We start from the raw sequence: 13,851 nt of genomic DNA, 5'->3' as shown, positions 1-13,851 counted from the left end.
TTTAAAGTGAATGAAATAAGAGACAGAATTCGAAATATTATATTTTAGCTATGATATATATTATATTGTAATACAGTGTATTATCTAAGAAATTAACGAATAATTATTAAAATTATATATTTATTTTTATTTTATTTTTATTAGAAATATTATTTTATATTTATTAAAAATGTTTTATATTTATTAAAAAATATAATCTTATATTTTATATTTATATATATTTGTTAACATAGTCATAAGACTTATTGCAATATAATTTGTATATTTGATGATACGATAATATTATAGATTATATGTTTATAGAAGAAATAGATAGCAATCATATATTTATTAATGCATCTTATATATATCTTATATTATATCTTATATTGTAATATTATTTTAATTATGGACGGATAATCAAAATTCAATTTAGTAATGATAACAATTTTTTATAAATACAACAATTTACAAATAATTTAAATACAAAAATTGTTATACTTTACAACAATTTACAACAATTTAGACCATAATAATCATAGTATTTTTCGAGCAATATTTCAATAAAACTATCATAAATGTTCATTGTTCCAATATTATATTAATCACAAAGAAAATATAGAGTAACACTAAAATATACTTGCTAGTTTTTTTTATATCTTATAATATATCTGTAAATGAATGAAATGAATATATTAAGCACTTAATAATAAGCGCAAATAATAATAGTTTTTCTAGTTTTCTATATATTTACAGTACATATATAATATTATACATTACAATAAATAAATATATCCGATAAATATTTATTTATTTTATATCATATATTAATTGTTTACTTATTTTCCGATTTGAAATTTATTTTTTATTATTTATAAAAAAGTTCTTCAACTGGGAAATTCAAAAAATTATGAAACTGTAAAGATATGTAATATTTATGTAAGTACGTATTATGCAATTTTTATTTTGCTGTCCAAAATCACTTAAAAATGATTAAATCAATCTTTAAAAATTCGACTTTATGTTATAATTATTTTTTATAAATTATAAAAAATAGAAAAAATGATTCAAACAAATCTTTCTTTTTATAAAAATTATTGTCTAGCAAAACATTTATTAATTATTTATATATTTAAAATAGTTATAAATATTAAATTAATTTTTTTAAATTTGTTTTTTAACTAAAGTTTTAATCAAATAATTATGCCATGATATAAAAAAACAAAATAAATATTGTCCGTTTTTAGTAATAAATAAAACTTTTTTATGATGCTGATTTCTGTTGAATTTTTAAAAATAGAGAAATTTATATTATACACTTTTATCTTTTATTAAATATTGGATTGATATATTAGATTGATATATTATATTATATAGATGAGAATAGAGAGAGAGAAAAAAGAAATTTATACATATATATTTTATAAGATTTTATTTTTAATATATTAGTTATTAAAAATAACTATGTTGTACTTGTTTTTCTTTATGTATTATATATAATCATAATCAAAGAGATAAAAAATGTTATACAATAACACTATCTGTATATCCGCTACTTTATATTTCAATTACTATATTTCCAATAATATTAACTTTTCGCAAATTTCTTTCTTCTCTTTGTTCTATAAGAACATTAGAAAATAACGTTCAATTTTTTATGTACGTACATTCTTTCTGAACTATATTTTTATAATATATAAGAAACTGAAACTTAATTAAATTTTATAGATTACTTAATCCATTAACTTGAAAAGTGAAAAATGAATGAATCATCATACTTTTGTTATTGCGTATATACATGTAAATCGACTTTTATTAAAAACAAGAGAATAACAAAAATGACTATTGCATTTATTCTTTCCGACAACGCCGAATAACGTTTTCTATACAGTTTTTTATTTTTGCAATTTAAACGATTCATATCAAGATATGATTATATATTTGATATATATTTAAAATATATTATATGTATAGTAGCTTGCAATATATCATTTTCAATGAAATTTTAAAAAAAATACAACCAAATTTCTTCTTGTAAAAGTCTGTAATAGTCTAAAAGTATAGTAATACAATAACAAAATCTATTTTTATAAAAGAATTTTGATTTGCTTAATTCAAAAATATTTCTCTTAAAAACTATTTTATATTTTTATAGTTTATAACTTAAAAAGTTTTTATAGCTTATCGAATAATAATAATTCATTCGAAATTTAATTTTAATTCCTATATTTAAAATCTTTTAAAGAAATTCAATGAATGATATTCCATCGATATTATAAAAAAATATATTATAAAAAAAATGAATTTTTGAATATTCGATTGTATCATTCTGGAATAGAAAAATGCAGATTATTATTTCTTTCATAAAAATCATATCATATCATATCATGAAAATATTATAGACTTACCTTTATCTTATATCTAAAATTTTTTATTAATAAAACAAAATTAAACTAATATATTTATAATTATTTATAATCATTATATTTCATTTTTTACTCTTCAATTAATTCATCGATACATTTAATGATTTATGGAACTGATTTAAGTACAATTGATTTTTTGTTATATAAATCAAGCAAATTTGTAGTAGAGCAAATTTTTAGAAAGTAATTAAAGGAAGCAAATAATTGTAAAAAATATACTCAATTTTTTTAATTTGAGATATATAATAGAATTACATGAATTGTTCCCATAAATCTCAGCAAATATATACATTGAGTATTATGTATGGATTTAAATAAAATAGTACATAATTTATAAATTTAAATAACGTGTTGTACAATATTGTACTGAATATTATACAATTTGCAATAAATTATTTGCATTAAATTTTTCTTATATAAATTATATAAAAATTAAATAATAAATTATCTATCATACATTATATATATTACATTACTAAAATTCTATTCAAAAAATAATCTAAAAAAATAATAAGATTATTATTTTAATAATATAAATAAATAATCTAAAATAATAATAAGATTATTATTTCGTTAATATAAAAGCGATATTGTGATACGATAAATATAGATCACCAACTTAAGCGTTTTTAATTCTATTATCATTTCATTCAATCTAACGCAAAATTAATTACTTAAACTATTATAGAACACATGTATAAAATTTATTTTGTTATTTTGATAGAATCGTCTAAAGATGTTTCATATTTTTATAAACATTCTATATATATATATATAGATTTCCCTTAATTTTTAACCACTATTCTCTACTAATAATCTATTATTCATATTCAAATATTATTGAAAATATCAGATTTTACACTTTACATATTTTCGTACTGTAATACTATAATAATATTTATTATTTATTAATTATATATAAAATATTAAATAATATCGTGCTGAACAACCAATTTAGATATAGTGATCAAATAAAATCAATTCTATATAATTTTAAAAGTGTATAGTCTAAATAAATATAATTTACAAAAAAATTTTTAAATTTATCATAATCTATAACGAGAAAAGATAAAATCAGAATGAGACAAATCTAGCTTATATATTTTTTATATATTTTTATATTATACTTTTTAATTGTATTTAAAATACAATTTAAAATACAATTAAAATATAATGTTATACAAATGTTTATTTTGTCTAGAAACACAAAATAGAGGAAAAAAAATGCAAAAACTGTAATGAAAGATTATGATTTCTTACTGAAAGTTCTTGTGATGGTACATTACGTGGTATAGAAAAGTCACAAGATAATTATACGAAACAATTACGACTTTCAAAATATTGATAAATAATTTATCTGAAAATATTATCTTAACATTATTTTAGAACAGAGAACATGATTCGATTCTTATGAACAGTACTAATTCCTTTCTTCGTCATAATTGATATTGACAATTGATATTGATCTTTGTAAATGAAGGTATGATTTACTGTAAAGTAAAATACATCCAAATGTGATTTTCTCTCTTTCTAAGAGTTTTTTTTTTACATTGCATATTATACAAAAAACTATATGAAATATAAAAAATAAATATAATTGCATACAATATATTAAAAAGAATATCAAATATTCTTGGCGTGAAACTTTAATGATCTTTTGTCAAGTAAATTAGTGTGAGTTTTTGTAATTGTATTTAAAATAAGTCAAACTTGTAAACCTGTTTGAAAAATTGTATAAATTAATTTTGTAAAAAGAGATCCAAATACATATATTACTTAATATATATGATTTCCTGAATTTTTTTTTACTATACTTATGAAGAACTGAATTTCCATTCTTTAGTTTCTAATGATGATAATGTAATTTTGATTTCACATAAATTTGTTATTATATACAATGAAAAATGTAAAATAAACATATCTTTATTTTTGAATATTGGTTATTATTAATGATATAAAAAAAATCAAATTAAATTTGAAGAAAAACTTGAAGCATAATATTAAATATTACATAATTTAACATAAGTAATCTTTGATAGATATGTTTGATAGATATAGATAGATCATAGAAAAATCAATTTCCTTTTTTTTTAAAAAAATGATATGATCTTTTACAATTTGTTAAAGCATTTTAAGATGTATTTATATAATAGTTTAGTCATTCAAATCACAAGTTAATTAAGAAGTTAATTACAAAAGAAAATAGTTTACTTTATGCCAGCAATCGAATATATAATTTGTTTATATAATCGTGATATATTTATGTATTAGAATATTCTTTTTTTTATGGATATTTCTTTATAAAATATGTCTTTATAAAAGTGTCTTCATAAAAAAACGATAAAATAAATGATTGTATGGTTTACTAATGTATATACAATTCATCGTTAAAGATAAAACGATAAAAACAAAAAAAATCCGAATCATATAGTTACAATCACTCGCTAAGATCTATTAAATTAATATATTAAATCATTATATGCAAATATAAAATGAAAAATAAAAATTACTTGCGTCATAACCACAAAATGAAAACTCGATCTATATAAAACGTTTGAATGAACTTATAGAATTAATTTGTATCGTTTGATCGATTTTAATTGGTGAGATGAATCATTGCGTGATGCGTCATTATACTCTGTAATCGTAAATGTAATGTATATCCATAAGTTTCATTGAGTTTATATAAAAGATTCGTATAAAAATGAGTTTCTTGACTTAGAGACATAGAAAATCGTTGATATGTAAATTGAATCGTATTGAATATGTAAATTGATATGTAAATGGATATCATATCTTGAAACGAGGCCTGCTGTGAAACAAGAAGCAGAAATTGGCATGTGAAATTGGCATTTTAGAATATTTTCATAAGAATTATAGTAGATTTTTCGCGAAATAAATTATACTTGTACGATATCAAACTACATCCGAAACTTACGAATAAAAACGGAAAATTTTACATTTCTTCGGAATTCTGAAATACATGTATATGAAATATGTATTAATAATAATATGTAATATTATTATTTAATATGCTATAATTTACTGAATTTTTGTTTAGTATACTTGTGAAGAACTGTATCAATATTTTCATTATATATAATTGTAAAATAAATTTTAAAAAAAGTCACTTAAATTATCATATGAAGTAATGATGAATTGCCCCAATAACATAATTAATAAAACGATTGATTACGCAATTCTCTATAAATTAATGATAGAAGCTAATGGAATATTTAATTAGTCGAATAATATTATTAAGCAAATAAGGAAAATATATCTTATCTACATAAAGAGTATTATACTTATAAAATATTTGTTTCTTTTTAGTTATAATTATCTTCCATTAGCTAAATCATTAGCTAAAAAGTTTTTATTTAATTATTTCGCAACATATTAAAAAAGATTTTAAATAAAATTTATTTCGTTTCAAATTGAACATTAATTTATATAATTTTTAATTTAACAAGTATTAATGAATTACGAAAAATTATAAATCATTTGTATATCTATAATTTTGATTTCTATACTTAAATATATATGAATCAACAGAAATACTTTATAATATATTAATTTATAGTATATATATATATATATATATATATATATATATATATATATATATATATATATCAAAAAATAAAAAAATATTTTATTATAAACTATCTAATAGAAATTATAAGAGTTATCATGCCACGGATGGTGATACAATCATGAAAGAAATGATTTTACTTGAAGAATTAAATCGAAAATATAAAATTTTTATATTCTGTTGAAAACAGATATATAAAAGATATATATAAATTGCATGTACGTTGTCGTGATACTCCAAATGATTCAATTTCAACTTAGTGATGTTGAATCTTATTGAAATGATGACTTCGTTAATAAGAAATAAGTGCTGTTGATATTGAAGTGAGTTTTTTTGCGAATGATAATCGATCTTGTTTTCGCGATAATTGAATTTATTTTATTTTTGCGTTGCTCATTTTGTTCGTTTATGTCTTTGCATTCCTGATTGATCTTGATTTTTTTGGAAAATCAATCAAGGTTATTTTCGAAATCCTTTTCGAGATGTCGAATATTTCTAATGGAAGGGATGGGATAATGTCGAAAATGAAATCCGCGAAATTTCGAAATCGTGACAATTTTTATATAAATTAATATAGAATAATTACCTACAAATTAATATAGAATATAAAAACGAAAATCTTGAGGTATCTAGTTTATTGTTAAAAAATCTTCTAAAAATTTTCATTCGAAAATAATCTTATCGCAATCATGTTATAAAGTAACTTTCTGTATTTTGTTTGGGTTTCAAAGCAGAATGAATTGAAATGCTGTGATAATACAACATATTCTTTTATAATTAATTTATTTTTTTATAATTCTTTTTTTTTTCTTTTCATATATGTTTTTTTCTATATTTTACTAATGTATTATTTTAACATAATTTATATAATTTGAGACTTTATTTTCTAACAAATTAAGTTCGCAAATTTTTCAAATACAAATAAAATTTCGGTATAATACGAATGAATAAGTTAAATTTTCTTTTTTTGAAAATCGAGATGAAACATTTATAGTCGTACTAGCAAATTTTCAAATTCAATTTTCTTGAAAAATTATTTTTGAAAATGAAGAAAATTTATTTTATATTTTCTATTTATTTTTACATTGAATTTTTTTTTATCAATAATTAATTCGCATATAGTCAGAACTAATTAATTTCGCTTATACTTGATAACTTATTGAATTTTATTTATTTGAAAAAAAGTCTTAAATGAAAAAATTTTTTTTCGATTTCTTCTTTTCTATTTCTATCTCGCTTCATTTAATAAACTTAAATTGTTTAGAACTTAACAAGTAATATTTTTTTTTATATTAATCTATGCTTATTTTAGTCGATCGACTTCTCCACAAATATCTATAGTATTACATTTTTTAGATACCAGAAAATAAAAATTTGTGTCAATAGTATTGCTTAATATTAAAAGAAATTTTTACTTTATTTTTATATTATTTTAAAAATAACAAAAGACTTGACAAATTTAAATTAAAAGAATTAAAATAGTAATTAAGAAAAATATTTGGTAATATTATTTTATAAAAAATATTATAAATTGACTATTTAATTTCATTTGTTTATCATCATGTTTTAAATATTTTTAATTATATTAAAAACTTTATATTAAAAGTTATATTAAAAACTTTTTTTAATCAATAACTATGTTATATTCTTTTGTTAAGTGAATTTTAAAAAGATTATTAATTTATTTAATATTTCAAAAACTGATGAAGTCGAAATGAAAAAAATCAATTACTTAATTTAATTATTTAATTTAAAATCATTTTAAAAGGATAAAATCAATCTTTGAAAATTCAACTATTTTACGTTATTATATTCCCAAAAGAAAAATAAAAAAAATTTGAGACAAAGAATCAGTTACTTTTTATAATTATTATTTGATAAAACATTTTTTAATTGTTCATTTAGTTTAAAAAGTTATAAACGAAAAATTAATAATTTTTAAAAATTTTTCAACATAATGTTTTAATCAGTATATTTAAATAATTATGTAATAATATATGGAAATATTGTTTGTTTTTAATAAATAGCTTTGCTGTATTTCGTATTTCGTAAATTTTCGAAAATAATATTCGAAAAAAAATAATATAATTTTTGAAATTTATATTATATGTTATATATTATATAATATATTATATAATATATATATACATATATATTATATGTTTATATATAGTATGTAGTTATATATAGTATTTTTGTCTTTTATTAAATATTAAATCAACATATTACTTGAATAGAATAGAATAAAATAGAAAAAAAAAGAAAAAAAACTTATATAAATTTTTTATAAGAAATACTAATTATATACTATTAAAAATATTAATTATACTTTTTATTTTTAATATATTAGAGTATTCCATAAGTTTTTTTCGCACGCTAGGAATGATTTTATTGGTTATTTTTATGTGAACATACAGGCTTATCTATTAGCTATTTATAACATCGATTTCAATCATTCCAGAGCTCTTTTAAAGTTTTTTCGTTGATGAAAATTTCTTGTATAACTTTTTACACCGTTCGATATGAACAGCCACAGAAAGTATTTGCGGCATGTTATGCTTTATTGCTTTAAAAGAGCAAAAAAAGTGATAGTGCAAATAATAGTATAAACGAGATTTGTACTGTTTATGGGAGTTGTGTTACAAAGATTTAGAGCTGACAATTTTAACTTGAAAGATGAAGATTGCAGCGATCGTCCAGCAACGATGAATATGAACTTTTTCAAGGCAATACTCGCTGAAAATTCGCAATATAATGTGCAAAAGATAGTGGGTACCATTACCGTTTTTCAGGAAAACGGTAGATAATCATCTAATCAAGATGAGATATGTCAATCGATGTTTGGATTCCATAGCTATTGACGGAGACCGATGAACCGCGTCTGTACAATTACAATTTCCTTCTCCAGCGACATGAAAGAGATTCTCTTATAAAGAGGCTTGTCACTAGAAACGAGACATGGATTTTGTATCAAAATATGCATCCAAAACATACTTGATGGATAAGGGACAATAGATCTTCAACTGTCACGAAGCCTGTACTTCACCCGAAGAAAATTTTTTTATCCATTTGGTGGGATTGGAAAGATATAGTCTACTATGAGCGCCTTTCTCAAGGTGAAACCATCAATTTTGGAAAATATTGCAATCAGTTTGATAAATTGAAACACGCCATAGCAGAAAAACAACCAAAATTGGTGAACCGACAAGGCCATTACAACAAAATCGCATGTTGCATCGACTGTAAGAGAAAAATTATAGAAATTATATATGATGTGCTTAATGTATACGGTTTTGGTATGTATACGGTATATAGTTTTATATAGAAGAATTTTATATAGAAATTTTATTATGTTGTTATATTATGTAACTACAACATAAATTTACATCTATGAAATAATATCATTAAATTACAGTTTTTATTTCATAATTAATTTTCATCTCAAAAATATTATAAACTATTCACTCACGCATGATTAAACGATACATGATGACGAGAAATCAAATAATTTTAAAAATTCGTTAAATAATTTTAAGAATTCGCTTTTTTGTAAGAGATTTCGGATGATCGTCTCATTTAATATACAGTAATCATGTTATTACACAACGGGAATGGTAATAAATTTCTATTATTATACAGCACTATATACAACACTTTTCTGAAAAATTTCATTATCACGTAGAATAATTCATAATGTTATTTATGTTATTCATTATTTATTCATTATTTATGTTGTTCACTGTTATTCATCTCACTGTTATTCATTCTTTATCTTCTTATTATCATAAAAAAATAAAGAAGTCTGATGACTATATTAAAAATAAAAAGATCTCATAAAATAATTATACATTTATCTAGTATATCCAATGTATCTATATCTAGTGTATCCAATGTTTAGTAAAAGATAAAAATATATAATATACATTTTTCTATTTTTAAAAATTTAACAATGAAAATCAATTGTATGTATTAAAAACAAAAAATACTTTTTTATACTATCACAATTATTTATGCTGTTAATTAAAATTTTATGTTGAAAAACAAGTTTAAAAAAATTAATTTTTTTTGTTTATAATTTTTTTAATTAATTGTATAAAAAATATAACAATTGTATAAAAATTAATTGTTTTATCAGATGAAGAAAAACTTTTATCTGAAAACATTTTTTCATATTTTTTATAGTTTGGTTATAAGATAAAATCGAAAAATAATTTAAAAATAGAATTCTTAAGAGTTGATTTTCTTCTTGAGTTCAAGCAGGAAAAAGTTATACAATTATGCATGTCTACATAAGGACATATCTCCAAAGTTTCACAGTTTTTTGAATCTCTGAATTTGGGATCCTTTTTTGTTAGAAAAAATTGAAAAAAATATGATGAAACAAGAAAATTTTACAAGTTTCAATAAAACACAATTACAATTTCAATAATGTTTACAGAAAATGTCTAAAATTTTTATGATTTAATAAATTATATATAAATAGAATTACAGGAAATCTAAAAAGAAATTAGAAGATTTTGATTTACAAAACATATTTAATACAGTTTCGGTCGATGGTAACTTATTAGTCATCGGTTTCTTGCATGTTTGCATCTTTTTCTGTGCGTAGCATACAATATATATAAAAAGATTTTTTGGATAGAGTTAAAAACTGAAACAAAGAAAATATAGAAATATATTATAATTATAAATATATATATTTATAATAATTTTAACATATTTGTGCTTTAAATATTTTAAATTATATAAATAAAGTATCAAGATAAAATAATTCTAGAAAATAAGTTTTAGATAAATAAGAAACGATAATTGTGACAACTAAAATATTTTGAAAACAAATTGAAAAAATTTGAAATATAAAGAAAAATATCGAATTATATTAGTCTCGATTCAATTATAAAAGTTTCATTTTAATTTTGTTACAATAATTTATTATTATTAATTATTATTCTATAGTATTAATAAATTTTCAGATTGATAGAATATTAAAATTTATAGAAATTTAATTTTTCAAACTAATTATCAATAATCATAAATAATAATGCTTTAAAAATAAAAAAACTTTATGAAAATGTGATAGTCGATAACTTATATATCATAGAATTTATGATATTGAAATATCATAACGATATTGAAATTTTTAGCAAATATTAAAATTTTGTTTGATAGAAAATCTCTGAAAATATATAAATTCTTAAGGAAAGATTCTAAAAGGATCCTAATATCTATGATATTTATGATTTGTGATATGCTCGCGCCCGCACATAATAATAATAATAGAATTGTAATGGATTATCAAGTGCACATTTGTATATATGTCGAATTAGTCGCTCTTTCGACTTATTCGGTTATGTTATATATATGTTTTATATATAAAAAAACTGGTTATCATTGATGCATTTTTTTCACGATGAGTGGACTGTATCAGTGCGATTATAAATACGATACATATGTCTATAAGAGAGCTAAGTCTTTCACAATATCCGGTAAATGTGTGTGTGTGATGATAATCGACGATAATCTAACTATCTCATTATCGTATTCGGCAGTCAAAAAACAATTTGTTCACAATGAGATTCTATTTCAAGTGAAGCTCGTGTCTCCCTATTTAGTTCAATTGAGAAGATCTTAGTTTCTCCGTATGCATAATAACCAATAATATCACGATCACTATCTCGCGATATCCCCAAATTAGAGGAAAATTTTTCGAATTAAAATAATATTGGTTACGTTGAGACAATCGTGTTTGGAATATCATCTTTGGAATCGGGCTTTGCTCTAACCAGACTGAAGTGTGTCAAAATATACAATTATAAATGTGACTAAATTTTCAAAAATGTTTTTTCTAGATAATATCATTCTTTGTTTAAGCTTAATAAATCTGTCAGCAATAATAACAGAAAAGAGTAAACTATTTATAAATCTTGCGAGGAATAAATGCTCGCGAACATGATGATTTCAAAACTTTGATTTTTTTTTCAATATATCTTTTGATATCTTTACAACTTTCATATATTTAATATCTCTAATGAATTTAATTTCTAATTTATTGAGAAATATGTTGATTAAAAATGTTTCAAATCAAATATATAATATTTAAAAATAATTTTTTTAAATTTCTGATCCATTTCTTATTAGTAAAAGTTTGGAAAAGTTTCCTATTACATTATTTCATAAAATTCGATTACGAACATAAATTCTATAATATTGCTTTTATTATGTTTGTTATTTAAGTTTTGCAATATAATTACAATTTTTCATCATCTATTATCATTATCAAAAATAATTGTATCTGTTATATTTTTTTCTTTATTAAGCACGCGATTTTATCTTAGCGTCAATTTCATGCGAAACATAGAAATCTCATACTTGTATCTTATACTCGTTTTTCGCGTTTTTGATGAGTCTTGATTTCTTCAGTTTTTCCAAAGAAATTGATTATATATTTTGCGTATTTCTGACTATCCTATCGATTATAATTATCGGTTATTTAATGTTTCAGCAACAATTCAGCAACAAGATTGCTAAAGATTTATTTATGCAATGCGGGGATTTGCGGTGAATTCATTAATCAGTATATATTATTTCGCAGTATCATAGTATCTAATTGACAATATAATTTCATTGTGTATTCATCCATATCGTTATTATTAGTTGAATGATCATTCATTTGACTGCCTATAATTTATGAATTACAAATTATCGCAAAATGATCGAAGACGATTTTTCTTCTTTGTCTTGAAACAAAATTTATAGCTAATACGTATAATAATAAACTTTATTGAGAAATTTTGATTTTTTTTTGATGTAATAAATATTTTGGTAATATGAGATAAATAATCATGTTTGTATTTTTTATATGAAATTATGAAAATTATTATTAATGATTAATATTAAGATTTAGACATTTAAATTTAACTTAATTACAAAATTATTCTCTTTCTTTGAAGTAACTTTAATCGCTATATTAAATAAGCTATTCTGGAATATAAATAAAAATTATAATTTATTACGATTATTATTTAATTTTGTTATATTTAATAAGAAAAAACAAAGATTGCGTGATAATTACTTAACATTTTAGAAAAATATTGTATTAGATCTTTGATTCATGAAATGTAAATAAAATAATAATAACATATTTGATATTAGGATAGTAACAATAATTTGATTGTCATTTTTATAACTTTTTATTATTACAAATTTTTTAAAAAATAAAACTACCAAATCATTTTTTTTTAAAATATTTTCTCTATTAACATAATTCTATTTCTAATTTTAATTTTCATTTGATTGATATACATATGTAAATTTCTTCTTTATTTTTGTACATAGTTTATATTCTCTATTTTCTTTATTTCATTTAATAGCCATTTTAAAAAAATATTGAAAATATTTGATATTCGTCTTTCAATTTTACGAATTCAATTCACATCTTTTTTATTTTTAATATGGTAAACAAAATATTTTTTATTCATAAATTAATTTCTGTAATTTAAAATTCTTTTATTCCGTGTTAAATTACGAAATTCAATTTTTGAATAATTTTTCAATATTTGTGTTTTCACGTTAACTACGAATACCATTTGAGACATCGAAAGATCGCAAGATAAAGATGCAGATTTCATTCCGTATACGTGAAGTGTACGCTTGCTTAGATTATACCTGCGTATGTTTGACTAAATATAATCGACTTCTATCCTTACATGACTTATTTTGCAAAGTCGTGAGATCAAGTTGCCAAGAGATTAGTAAACTGCTATTGTTTCTTAATAAATCTACGCGACCCGTTTTACGTCGATGAATTTTATGAATTTCGAAATATCTTTGCCATCGAAAAGAGAATTCAAATGA

The sequence above is a fragment of the Apis cerana genome, unplaced genomic scaffold (assembly GCF_029169275.1).
Source record: "Apis cerana isolate GH-2021 unplaced genomic scaffold, AcerK_1.0 Chr0_AcerK, whole genome shotgun sequence".
Classification (NCBI taxonomy): domain Eukaryota; kingdom Metazoa; phylum Arthropoda; class Insecta; order Hymenoptera; family Apidae; genus Apis; species Apis cerana.
The sequence above is the reverse complement of the archived record's forward strand: the minus strand, read 5'-3'. Positions refer to the sequence as shown.